The 13,708-nt window shown below is 41.6% G+C and overlaps 1 long non-coding RNA gene across 2 annotated transcripts; it reads left to right on the top strand.

Annotated features, from left to right (window-relative positions):
- The first annotated feature begins 223 nt into the window (after positions 1-223).
- Positions 224-13,700, top strand: LOC110119873. Of its 2 annotated transcripts, none has more exons than XR_007226355.1 (4): positions 224-546; positions 11,968-12,264; positions 12,359-12,404; positions 12,485-13,700. It is a non-coding gene; the product is annotated as an uncharacterized LOC110119873 (long non-coding RNA). The 2 variants fall into 2 exon arrangements; XR_002308396.2 differs by lacking the exon at positions 224-546 and adding an exon at positions 10,388-11,421.
- The last annotated feature ends 8 nt before the right edge of the window (positions 13,701-13,708 follow it).

Consider the following 13,708-nt stretch of genomic DNA (forward strand, 5'->3'; position numbering starts at 1 on the left):
ACTTTTCTCCCCGTCCATTCGATTTGATGAATTACACGCAGATCACCTTGAAGTAATTATTAAGTCGAAGAAACCCGATGCGTCGATGCGCAGGCTCGGCCGTTGGAAAAAGGCGATTTTTCCACGCGCAGAATCGTAAAAATCCGTAGCGGCGGGAAGGAGGGCCGACGACGAGGGGAGAGCGGTAGGGACCAAGGAATGAACAGAGGCGAAAAATAAGGGCGAGGTCAGTTGGACGCGAGCCGTGGAAAAATTCACGCAATTTCTCGCGAGTTCTCGATCCCCTTCCGACCATTGCTTTCAGCCAGCTACTTTCGAGACGTAAAATCTTGTATATAGTAAATCGTGGCTTGTGTATTAACCTCACAGTGGATGGAGAACCTTGCAAGACATTATTAAGAATCGCCTAAATCGTCGTCAATATTTTTTGGGTCGTTGGATTTTTACTTGAATCTCGAACAGCTTTATAAATATTCGATTTCCGAATATGTACTTTTACGTTCGTACTTGTATATTTTTCGGAGCTTGGAATACAGCAGCACGATGGTAAGTAATATGGATCGTGGATCTTCGCGAATCTGATAGCGATGATCGTATCATCGACGATGGTTTCGATCAATACGTAATATACATACACTTTCACTGAAAAATCTTGGAATACGTTTGATCTTTCATGAAGTTTTGATATTCGATGTAGAAACCCAACTTTAAATTATACCCACTTTAATACGTTACCACAATATGTACGAAGTACTTTGTTTGACAGATATGGTATCAAACTAGATGATATTCCTTCGTATTTTTTAACGATTGTACTTACTTAGATTCCTCGTAGATTTGGATGTAAACGCAGAGAGTTCGGCGGTAAAGGTACGACATTGCAAAGAGAAAGGAATTAAAAGTAACGAATCTTTCCTTGGAATAAGCAACTCGCTTTGTTCGAACTCACCGACAAACTGAGAGAACGGAGAACGAGTAAAAAGTCTGTGAAAACGAGAAGCCATCGATTTTTGTGGTCGAACGTGACTCGAATCGTTAAGAACAGTGACGTTGTTCGGTAGTAGACGAATACGGTATATGTAACGTTTTCTCGTCCTAGTATTAACGATCCTGCCGTGTTACATGTTGCTCGGCCGATCACTTTACGTTTTATCGCTCGCTCTCTGCGTTCCTTTTTTTGTAAAAGTTAAACAAAATGTCAAAAGTAGTCTCGTTATATTTTTTTCACGTAATCGTCGTTTATTTGTGGTACGATCGCGATTGACAAAAAAAAAAGGAAAAAAAAAGAAAGAAATAACAATAGTCGCGTAGGAATATACAGAACGCGACATACAAATGACGATCGTCGAATCATCGAATTCCTCGTTGTCTCGATAGCGGTTAGAAACGTGCAGAGGGGCGTGCAATTGTATTTTTTCGGAATGCCAGCAGGATGCGAGGTGTGTCGCGGCATCCGTCATCGAACGGGTACTCGATTATGCGGTTTAGCGACGAACGACGATTATGCGCCGTGGTGTGGCAATTTCGCTGGCAATCCGGAGGGTTTGCCAACGGTGGAAAAAAAAAATGAGAAGAAAGTGGGAAAGTGGCGCGCGGACGCCACAAGTGCCCTAACTATCTAGGTGCTGGAATTCGGAGCACGGTGATTATATGGACAGGACAGCGAAATCTCGGCGGCCGTCGAAATTTGCGGGACGGACGCGGCCCTCCCCCTCCCCTTAGGCCCTCCGCCGCCACGGCGGGATGTCCGAATTCGCATTCCAACACACCAAACCGACCCGTCCACCCTCTTTCGCCACCCGCTCGCTGCAACGCCAACCCCACGCTTCCTCCTTTCCACCGAACGATCAACGAACGCACAGTCCGTGTGAAAATTCTACGGCTACAATCCGGATTCTCTGTCCGATTAGCTCTCTGTCCCGATTTCATGAAAGGAACTGTACTTCTCGTGCGTTCCTTCTTGGACGAAATTCAATGCACGAAACGAGTGCAAGTAGCTGTCTTGACATTTTTTTAAACGAGCATTCCACGTGTGTCTTTTTAAAAAAATTCCTTCTTCTTACGAGTAGGTTGTAATGTTCTTGGAAAAACGCGGAGAGTAGGTTATACGTTCCTCGCAGAATGTTTGGTAAATCCGTATCGTTATGAATGCCGTTGAAAGGAAGCCGAACACTTTGCTCGCTATTTATTACAACGATCGACATACTTTGGATATTTTATACATTCCTTTATATGTTGTATGTATACTCTGTGTGTATTTTTGCAATTTTAATTTCCTCGTAAATGCATTCTCTCTCTAGAAGAATCAATAAAAACACCGTATGCATTTTTTTATTTTTCAACTTTTCACAAATGTGCAAACATCTTGAATCTACCGACAAGATATCGACAAGATATACCTAATATAAAATTCTGCGTCCCTCTTTACGTAAAAACTGTCCTTGCGAGAATCGAAACAAATGTTTTCCATTTATTAAGAAAAATGGACGTAGAGCATAGCGGAGGGTTAGCAGGAAGCCCTGCGAGAAATCGTGCGCGGAGCAGACGGAAAGCTAGCTAGGCTTAGGCTCGTGGAAAATGCGGGATTTCAATTTGTTGGTCGAGTTCCGAGACGCGAAGAGCGTGAGGATCTAGGGTGCAGGCTAGGAGGGTGTACGCGCGCGGGGCGCCATAGTTCGGTGGCCCCACCCCTGACGCTAGGGTTGAGGATCGTAGAAGCGGCAGGGAGGATGCAAGGGAGGCCAGCAAGGCTGCGAATGATATAGGGGCTACGACGCCATTTTGAATTAGCTATGCTTAGAGAGCGAGCAGGAAAGAGACGAGGATGGTGAAAAAAGACGGACTCTCCACCGTTGCATTCTCTCCGGTCTGAAAGAGAAAGAAGACGGCGGAAGAAACGAGATGAGACGAGCGTGAGCTGGGTGGGTGAGATTTTTAGGAGTCCCTTAGCAATGGTCGCTCGGTTCCTACGCTTTCTGTATCCCTTCGACGATACTCTAAACGCAGTTTTACCCCTCTAAACTGACCGAGCTTTCCCTTTTACGGAAAAAGATCGCAGACCCTTTCGACCACCTTCTGCCACGACCCTTCAAATTTCCTTTGGGAACGGTTTAGCAAACTTGGGGCAATGCTCGAACAAATTTCTGCCTTGTTCTTCGAATTTTATAACGCGTGCAGACACGGTATAACACACGCCATAGTATTTTTCATCCAGTCCATTTTTACTTTGTTACATGTGTCATTTAGAAGACACGTTGATCGACTCCATGAATCGAAAAACAAAGAATAGCAGAGATGTTGCGATCATTATTCTTTTAAAGTTTATCTCATCTATGAACAATTACACACACACACACATATATATATATATTGTAACGATAAATAATTTTATCCGAGTAACGCGCGATATGAAAAGTGCTATAGCAATTGAAAAGCAATAATACTTAGTAAATAAGACAAATTTCTATTCAGATTTTGTTTTTTTTTTTTAACCATAGTTTAAACGCAGTTGATCATTTTGGCATCGAAGAACAAAATTTGAATAATATTTCTTCTAAAATGAAAGCAATATCGTCTAAAGATATTTACGAGCATTGTTTCCAGTGATTTTAAGTGGGAAAGTGGTGTGAAAACGAAGCGTGAAAAGTGAATTAAAAGTGCGGAACGAAAAACGAGAACCTCGGGGTATTAACGGGGTGCATAATAACGCTTTTCAGAGAAAATGAAAATCGTAGTAACACCGCCGCGTGTATTTGCGCTCGATAAATCGCGAAATGAGCGAGGGCCGTGAAACGACACCGCGATCAGTGGAAATTAGGTCGTAGACTTTTTATCGGGCTCGTTAGCAGTCGTTTAATTTCGCGCCGATACACGGGACAGGCCGAGTGAAAATGGATTATCGGGACTGGCGATACACGCGTATCGAATTACGAGCGGGGCCGGAGACGCTTACAAAAATTAATTGGCCGATCGACTGAATAATTAACCCAGACGGGGAGCGTATAATTGCGCGTATTTAATTTCCCACGCAAATTCGAATCCGCGTCGAATCACGCTCGGGAATAATTTTATCATAATTACACCATATTGCCCCGTATCGTGCGATCAAAAAGTCTCCAAACTTATTTACCCGAACAAAAAACAAAAAGCTTCTTCTCTTTTTCCGATAAAATAATTGATTTAGATTATAAGAAATTTTCATTCGTGTAAAATAAATTATGGCCTAAAAAGAGTAACGATACAAGTTGGCAGGAATTGTTTGCAAAAGTTCACAGAAGAATAATGAATCTAATTTATAGAATCGGCATTCACATGGAACCAAATATGTAGTTAGAAACGAAACGTCGAAAAGCACGACCAGTTGAAAGATGAAAACGAAATTTAACTATATCGTACATATAATTATCGAGGCTATTGCGATACTGGATATATGAATTACATAAATAATAGGGGAAATTTTTCCCTTATCACTTTCGTGGTTGATTATTAGAGGAAAAAATCGATAGCAGAGCGACTGGAGTCGAAGTAAACAGCGTACTCGAGAACGCGATCAACCGGTTAATTTCGATCCCGTGCATACGCTCCCCGTCGTTGAATTTCACGGGGTAGCCGGCTGGTAATCGTTTCATTTGCCGCGATTCGTTTGACACGATGTAATCCGGTCGCGTTGCGAGCTCGTCTGTCGCGTTAATTATAAAGTTCATTAGCGCTCGTCGTCAGTATGACATTTAGGCACCGCCGGCGAGTACACATTTTTGCCGGGCAAATGTGCGTCATCGATCCGTAGCCGATTTTATTTATTCAAAGGGCTCTGACGTAGTCGGACTTGTTACGAATTTAGAGAGGCTGGAACTGGTCGCGCGTGAACAGGTTACTTACGAATTAATTAACGCGGAGAAACAGACGGATTGCCGTTCGTTTCTTTTTTTCTTTTCTTTTCTTTTTCTTTTTCTTTTTCTTTTTTTTTTTGTACAACCCTCTGTTTGCTCAGACTTTAGCGAATCGTTCTTTGAAGTTCAACTATGTAGATGTCGTTGACCGATGGTTTACTATCTTTATAACAAATTGAAAATAAATATAAGAGTAGAACAGTATAGGGGCGGATAGGTGATAACTCGTAGTTATTTTCTCGTATAAAGGAAAAGGAAACCGAAAATTATTATTTTAAATATATTAGTTGTATAATATTTTTCAGAAAATATCTCTTGTTTTTTATCAAATTCTTTTATACTGCCGCCCTCTGTCTTCCGCTCCTTATTATGCGCGTACATAGTACTTTTCGAGTTTAAAAGTTTCTTTCCTAATCGACAGAGAGAAAATTTCGTGCATGTTCCCTGTAAGTGGCACAGATGGCAGCGTTCATTGATTCTAAAATCGGTAAAGCAGTCACCTTTGTTACTCGCGAAAAATTACCCTTCGTGAGCCACCCCTAAAATCAACAAGAAAGATTACACAAAACTCTTCGAGTTTCTCTTACATCTTTAAACGACATAGAGAGAAAAACTGGCATGATTTTCTATTTTAATCGCCTCGGAATAAACAGAGAACGAGTAAATCTTGAAGGCGATGCGAAAGAGAAAGCGGCAAGAAAATTAAGCACGTCTATAATACCACATGCATCAAGTGGCTTGTAAACTGGCCTTAAATTTTCCCGCTTTAAGCGGTGTAGCTACGCGGAAAAATCTATGACCGGGCTTAAAAGACGCCGCTTCTAATTGCCCGACGCGTTGCAAGCAGTTAAAGTAAGTCTCGGAGAGTGGAAGCGTTTTCGCGAAATAAAAAGAACAGAAGGAGATGGTGGCCGGAAGGTTCCAGGCATTTCCCGGATCCAGCATTTTCGGGGAAACGAACCGACGGAACGTAAACCCTTGATACGATTAATTGCAGCCATTGCGAGTTTTTCGCAAATTCTCGACCATCCCCTGCAGTTCTCGTTTACCTCGCTAATTTACTACCCTCGATTTTCCGCATCACGCGATCGGAACCGAAATGCTTTAAGGAAAGGAGTTTGTGCATTTTTTCTTCCTTCCTATGGAAATTGTAGAAACGCTGTAGCAGCAACGGAGAAACGGACGAGTGGCGTGGACGAGGTACTTTGAAGAAAATCAGAATAGTAAATCAGAAACCAATGAACGTGGGAAATGTGCGTGAATCGGACGTGATCTAACGTTCACTATCCAGACATAAATAAGAACGCTTTCTGAACTTGTCTCGTCGCAATTTGTAAGAGGAAATTCGCTCGAGGACCACAATTTTCATACTTTTGAGAGACAAAAAGGGCGACAGAAAGTAAAAGACGGAGGAAAAGAAAAATAGAACAAGGTACAAGAGTGTTAGCCTGTCCAGGAGGGTTGTGCCAAGTCCGATGAAATTCATAATTTGCCGAAGTTGCTCGTGGCAAGGGCGATAATGGGGCCCGGGTTGCTTTGGGTCTAGCCTCGTTCCTTTTTAAGTTTTAAATAGTTTCCCACGAGTTTTAATTAGGAAATTCATCCCGCCGCCCCATTCGCCTCTATTACGCTCCAGCCCGCTTCGAAGACAGCCCGAATGAACAGGAGGAGAGAGGAGGCAGAGGCTGGGCGGTGAAAAAAGGGGTAACGATCGTCGTTTTTCAGTTAACACCGAGGAAAATTGCAGCGAACTTCTAACGAGTATTAAAACACGAACTTCTCGAACGAGGAAATATTGTTTGTACGAGGCTATTACGGAACAATGGACAGGGCGTGTGGTTTAAGTGTTCCTAGTTTTTCTTTCGGACGCTGCTGCTCTTGCGCAAGTTGATAATTTATTGCACATGGTTGGTTCGTATTCTGGAAAATACCGTAAAAAAACTTCCACGACTTGCGACATACGGAAGATGTAACGTGTAACGTGTACGTAGGTAGGACTACAAATTGATAAGCCGGTACTATACGAGCCTCGCTTTAAGGTGCATACTGACTCTTCACTCTCGCTGTTTTCGTTTCTGTACTTCGATAATTCTATCCACTCTCTTCTACCGACTTGTTCATTTCGCGATAACTTGACCAAATTGCTTCTTTCATCGAGATTCGAAAGACATATATATATATATACATATATCGCGAAAGCTGCGATATCTGTTCGAGTTGAGCAAACTGCTGAAAATCTTCGAGACGTCCGCTGAATAGAGGGGTGGGGAAACGGAAGTGGAAAGAAGGAAAAGTAAAGCGCTCACCGTCTTCATTGTATACCGTGTGACCGGTAGCATCGATCGTCGTACTTTTTGCTTCGCCCCTTTCGCTTTGATACGGCCCAGTCGGAGAAGCATCACCCTCCCCCATCACCTTTACCCCAGCCTGGCCGTTACTGCAGCCACCCCTCCGGCAACCCCATTCGCCGTTTACTTTATTCTTATCTGAAATACTGGAGCGGCGAAGGTGGCCGACAGGAGGCTCCCTCGCTCTTTCTCTTCGTGCCTTTACAAACCTTCGCCACCTCCAAGCGACCGTTCTCCTTCCTTTCTCGAGGGGTGGCTCCTTCCCTTCTTTTCTTTTGCTGCTCCGTTGGCCCGCGGAACCAGAAAAATCCTGGGAAAGAAACGAAAGAAGGGAGGGGATAATCTCGTTGGAGGGGATGGTTTCGCTTCTCCTCTCTTTCTCGCTTATGATCAAGCTGGTTTCGTGATACTGTACGCGATGTTGCTCAAGATGGTGTTTGAGATCGTACCGGAGTAAGAAAAATACTCTGTTCATTGTTACGCCACGATCTTATTTGTAAAAGTAGCTGCGCTGCTACTCATAAACATGCGAATTTATCGAACGATTTTTACCAGCTTTTAAAACAAAGGAATCTTAACGTTGTAACTAAAATCGTTATTGGAAATAACCTCGCGTTCGCATACTTTTGAACGATAGTGTACGTACGTATACGTATTCGAACCTGTTGTACCATTATATTGCTTTCGATCGATGGTCACGATCGATTTATACACTTGACTTTAATCTCTTCTCTGTTTTATTTATCTAAATGAATGGAAATTATCCTAAGAAAATGCCGGCGAAGAAGTTTTAAAGATTTTTAGATGCGTCTCGGCTCGACCTCTTTACGAGCGGACCCTAGCACCCAGCCTTTTCTTCGAGTTTACGAGGGCACCCTCGGGGCCACTCTTTATCGCCACGCTGGCACTTTTTAGAAGCGCGTAAAAGAGCCGTGTCGACGCTTAAAACCAGCGGAGAGTTTTTAGTGTCGCGCGATCAACGGCATCTATATGCCTTCTCGCACTCGGGAGTGGTGTCCTCTATAAGGGTCGACCGTTTAATGATCCTCGACTTTTCTTTAATTAAGGACGTTCGCCTGCCTGCTACTTTGAAATTTTCGTTTTCCCTGAAACGACTCGCTTTGTCTTTCCAATTTAGAAATTCAAGTTTCTCGTTATACATATTTCTCTGTATAGACTTATACGTGTACAAAGTGTTGTAGCTATAACGTTGCAAAGTATTTTTAAAAAGATTGATAGGAAAGAAAGAGCGACGTTTCAACCCTGACGAGTGGTTTGGACTACAGATGCGTGAAAAAGGCTTCCGGGTGTTCGAAACCTGTTTCACGATACACGAGTTTTTAACTCTTCCTCTTCCGTCCGCAACCCCTTGTATCAACCCCTCGCACTCCTGCCCTACTAACCTTCCGACAAGGAATTAACAGTCTCTCAAGATATAATTTATCGTTATATCGCTAGCTTGTTTCTTTACGCGTTCGATTCTATCGGTTGAGACTCTCGCGTCGGAACAGCTGCCTACCAGCGTATCAACATTTTCAGATATGAACAGATCGAAGCGAAAATTTGTATCGATAGGAATTACATATTTCACTTTATCGTTAAAAAAAATATTCTTCGGGAAATTTATTAACGATTGCATAAACAGGATAGCATTAACACGATACACAGTTAAAGCCACATTGATGTCGATATATCGATACGAGTATTATTGTTAAAATCACATGCGAATAAATTAATATAGATGATATAAATTCGCATACTCGTTAACTGGACACACGCTTAATGTCCAATTTCTGCAACGAACAAGTTGCATCGATAAGCCGTTTAGTACAAAAAGATGCAAACACAGTCAAAATTAACGTTATTTATTCTTTTTAATTGGTAGAATTAATATTGTTATCACGTAGAACGAAAGGTATAGGGAGTTTAAGGTAGGGATTTATCATGAGCGTATCGTATCAATCGCTGTTCGTATGTCGAGATATTAAAAGACGAGAAAAGTATGACGATCGAAAAGTACGCGGGCTTCGAGTTTCGTAAAAACAAAGCCTCTTAAAATTTATAGTACAATCAAAAAGTCCTTATTATTTCCTCAGTCGAGCTGCCATCCTTTGTTTTTGCTACTCGCCTTTCCTTATCACGTCATAATTTATCCGACGTGATGCTCACCCCCGCTTCACCTCTCCGTTACTGTAACGACCCTTCTGCCTCCTCTCTTTCTTTCCTTCCTGGTCTATTGTCCTTTTCAGGAGATTATCAAAAGACCGAAATCCTCGTCTTGGGCACGCGAAACTCTCGACAATCTCATAACCGTTCCAACGCTGAAAACTATCAACGATCTATACAACAATACGATGGAAAAGAAATTTCCTGGTATTCTTCCAATTTGGCGCAAGCAGTTAGAAGAACGGAAAGAATTATTTACGAAGCAGCGTTTTTCATTTTTATCCGTGCTTTTTAGTGTCAGAATCTTGCGTTATTCAGCTTTGAACGTCCGATATATACGCATGTATTACACATTGGAATTTGTCTCGTAGAAACGAACCAAACTGACACGAAACATTCAAATTCTTAACGATTGCTTCTTGGCGCGCGTTTAAAGAACTATAATAGAATATAGCGAAGGGTGGACAGGATCGATTAGCAGTCTGCGAAAGGCTCATTTGCGCGAGGAATCGACAGAATCGAGCGAACGAAAGACGGATCGAGCGTTTTGCCCGCGGACGCGTTAGTTCCTGGCTGGGCGTCGGGACAGCCAACGTTCCAGGATGTTCGGTGGATAATCGAAAAGCCAAGCGACGGGAAAATTGCGACTGGAGGGTGACCAATCGTCCGTGAAAATTGAAAAACTATTTCGATCGGCACCGGATGAAGGAGCATCAAAGTTGCCAGGGCTCGCGTGCGTAACCGCTAATGTCGATCGATAGCTAATGGTGTTCCGACGCTCTATGGCGTTTCTGGTTACCCATTAGCGTCATTTGTTAGCTACAGATAAAACTGGCGACGATTAATCACTGGTTAAATAAGCGAATCGCTGCTTCGTTCCGGATGAAATTTAACGACAAACGGCTAACTAATTGCCGTGCAATTAAATCAATAAACTGCCTGCTCTGGCTGACCCTCTCTCCTCACCCCCGACGCGCAAACCCTCTGTAATTTTATTCCAATTGATCGTGCATTATTTCCTTTGTCTTTCCGGTGCTTTCGAATTTCACGTGTATATGTACCTATGCATATACGTATAGCACGTTAGCTGTCACGCGAAATTTCTATACTCTGCCGCGAGCTAAAATACATCGAAATATGCTATAGCGTAACGCTTAATTTTTGCAACATATTACATTTAAGAAAAAATATTTCATGCAATTGGAATATTTAATTTATATATTTGTTTACGTCATTTTTTTACACTTATTCGGATCGTAAGAAACGATTGTTCCAAGAAACTATCGTGTTCCTTGGTACTTAAAAAAATGTGACGAATTTCTAATAAATTTCTATGTAGTATATAATAAGATGGTAACTGAAATGGCAATTCTAATTACCCGAAATGGTAACTGAAAGTCCTCGAAAGGGACAAGGGTTACCGGTTAAGGGATGAAAGGAGAGGGACAGCAGCTGTTCGAGATTGAACCCTAGACAAAGATTTTCGGTAGCGATCCTTTTTCAAGGGACGATGGTCAACACTGTGTTTTGCATACCGGTCAAACGCGTCGGTAGATGCATCGACGAATACCGAACGCGTTTCGTGTACGTATTTATATCGTGATCGCAACATACCCGGTTTCAGTATCGCCTCGTCCTTTCGAAGAGCGAGTTTAATTATAAGCCGAACAGTTAGTCCCCGTAAATAATGTGACGATGCGTCCCGCGAGTGGTTGCAGCGTATGTCCCCCATGGGACATTAATTTTGCAACGATCGATAGTTACCCGACATTTTCGAGTAATTTTCAAGTGTTTTTTTAGCCCTTTTAAATTCGATTTCGTGAGTTGTTCTCTCGTTAAACGATACCTAGATATATTGCTGTTGTCGGTAAAATTAATTTTAAAGTCTACTCTGTTTTATTTTCATCGCAAAAGCATCAGAAAATATGTGCGTTTATTATAGTATCTCATCGTAGCATGGCGACTGGTGACGTTATAGCCAAGTGGCGTCGTATGAATAGCAACTGCTAATACACAATGTACGTATCTTTCTAATAATTATCTGATTCTTCGTTTATTTAGTTACTTGTTACTTGTTACTAATATTTTTCGAATATCCAAAATTATTTAACGAGTAAAATGAGTTTCCAAAATGGGAACGATAGATCTGTTTAGGTTCTATTTGTTTAAATCGCGAACGATATATATTCACGCGTACATGTTCGTAAAGAAAAGACACAACGGAAGATGAGTTCGATGGATTTCTCCGATCGTCGATCGTGTTCTTTTATAAGTAGCGGTTTGCCGGCGAGTTTTTGCGCGCAGGAAAGTCTCGATACGAGAAGGGGTGGAAAAACGGAAAAGAGAGAGAAGCAGCAGCGACTCGCGATTTCTTGCATACCATTCGCATTACCGGCTCCATCCTCTCGAGCTCTGTAACATCGAGTCTCATTTGCTTTTCCTTTCGAGCTTTCCACCCCTCCGCTTCCCACCGCCCTCTTTTTCCTTCCCATTCTACCGGTCGCCTCTTTCCGCTTTCCGCTTTCCGCGTTCAAGCAATAAAAACAACAGCGAACGTTTTCTAGGTCTGGAGAAACCTTCGAGGAAAATACGATCCCGGTCGATCGATACTCGTTGCAGTAAGAGAAAGAATAAGAGAAAAAAGAAAGCTTCTCCGATGGACTAGAGAGTGAAAGGGATACACCGATGGTTTTCGAATATCTATACGATCATCGATCGCATCGATTCGGCAAGCTTCCACGAGGAAGGAAAATTGGTCCTGTTTCGTTTCATCCTTAATGGATTGTCCTTTGCAGGGATTTTACATTGGTTGAAATAAAGATGCTTAGTTTCTGAACCCATGTTAATCTTTTAACTCCATGGTGAATGCTTTATCTTGTAGCGATGCAGCGAAAGCTTTGACTCTGTATTTTCGCCACTGTTTTTGTTATAGCTAATTAGATTTTGATGTTTTAGATGTTTTAGTAGGACAAAAATGCAGAAAATACTGATAGCAGAAAAGGTAATATTTCAAAAAATAAATTAACGTGAAATCATTCCATTAATGATCATCGTTTAATAGTCGTATTTTTCATTTTTCAGACATAACAATGGCAGACATTTTGATCGTCCATTGCCATCGTTCAATCCCACGAACTGCTCTAGGGGAGTGGGCAAGGATACTCACCCCCGTTTCGATCACCCTTGAAAATATTTCCAGCCATTTTTCGCCCCACCAACAGGTCTAAGGGTGTGCAGGAGAAAGTGGAGGTAGAAACAATGGAAAAAGTACCGCCATCTTTAATTCCGTCTCCGGCCACCTCCACTTCGTAGGCAGCCTACGCTCCCAGTCTTCGAGGTGAAGAAAGAAAATGCCAAGATCGATAAATTCTTCTTCTTAAGACTGTCTTTTACGTCCAGCGGGTCGAAGCTATATCTCAAAGCTAATTCCGCGACTGCAGCAAGAGTATTCCTTACCGAGCTTCGCTGTAATCTTTTTTAGCAGGCATCCATAGTTTTTCAAATAAATATACAATGAAATAAATTAGTTTAATCAGATTGATCAGAATTCCAGGAGCAGAAGGAACGTATATATTAATAGCGTTAGCTTTATTTTTGGTAAATAGTTGGTCTATTCCTTATTTGGCATTGCAGTAAATCATTTAAAACGTGCATGTAGCTCTTAATACGTATAATTACACGCATTGGTATTAGACAAATTAGAATTTAAGAAATAAAAAGAAAGGAAATAGTTATTTGAATATAACATATAAAAAAGTACTTTTTAGTTTGAATTAATACATAGTAGCATTCGCATAGCTTCGTAATAAATGATGAGTGATAAATATAGAGTTAGACTTATAACAAATAAGCAAAAATGAAGAAAATATCCATCCTGGAAGGGAAGTTTCGAACAAAAAATTACGAAACGTAAATCGAATATATCGTCGCTTGACAAAGACACGATTCGATATTCTGTATACATCAACCCCTTTAAATTGGTAGTTACCAGAAGCCAGAAAAGAGGATCGCAACAGGCACCTTCGTTTCCAACACGGCTTGAATCAAAAATATACTTACTTACAAATGATAAATCACGATTCTCGGTATATCTTCCCAAGATAATAATATATGTTTGCAATACAGGCGATTAATACCAAGAAACACGAATATTAAAAATCAAATCAAATTAAATCGACACAACCACGGTGTGTATCGAGTACTCGTATGCAGCTTGTTTTCCGTGACGTTCCGAATATGAGAACAGTCCTGTCATCTCTATCCCCGATTTCTGAACCTTTTAAAGACCTGCCTTTCCAACGCTAT

This window comes from Bombus terrestris, chromosome 14 (genome assembly GCF_910591885.1).
Source record: "Bombus terrestris chromosome 14, iyBomTerr1.2, whole genome shotgun sequence".
Classification (NCBI taxonomy): domain Eukaryota; kingdom Metazoa; phylum Arthropoda; class Insecta; order Hymenoptera; family Apidae; genus Bombus; species Bombus terrestris.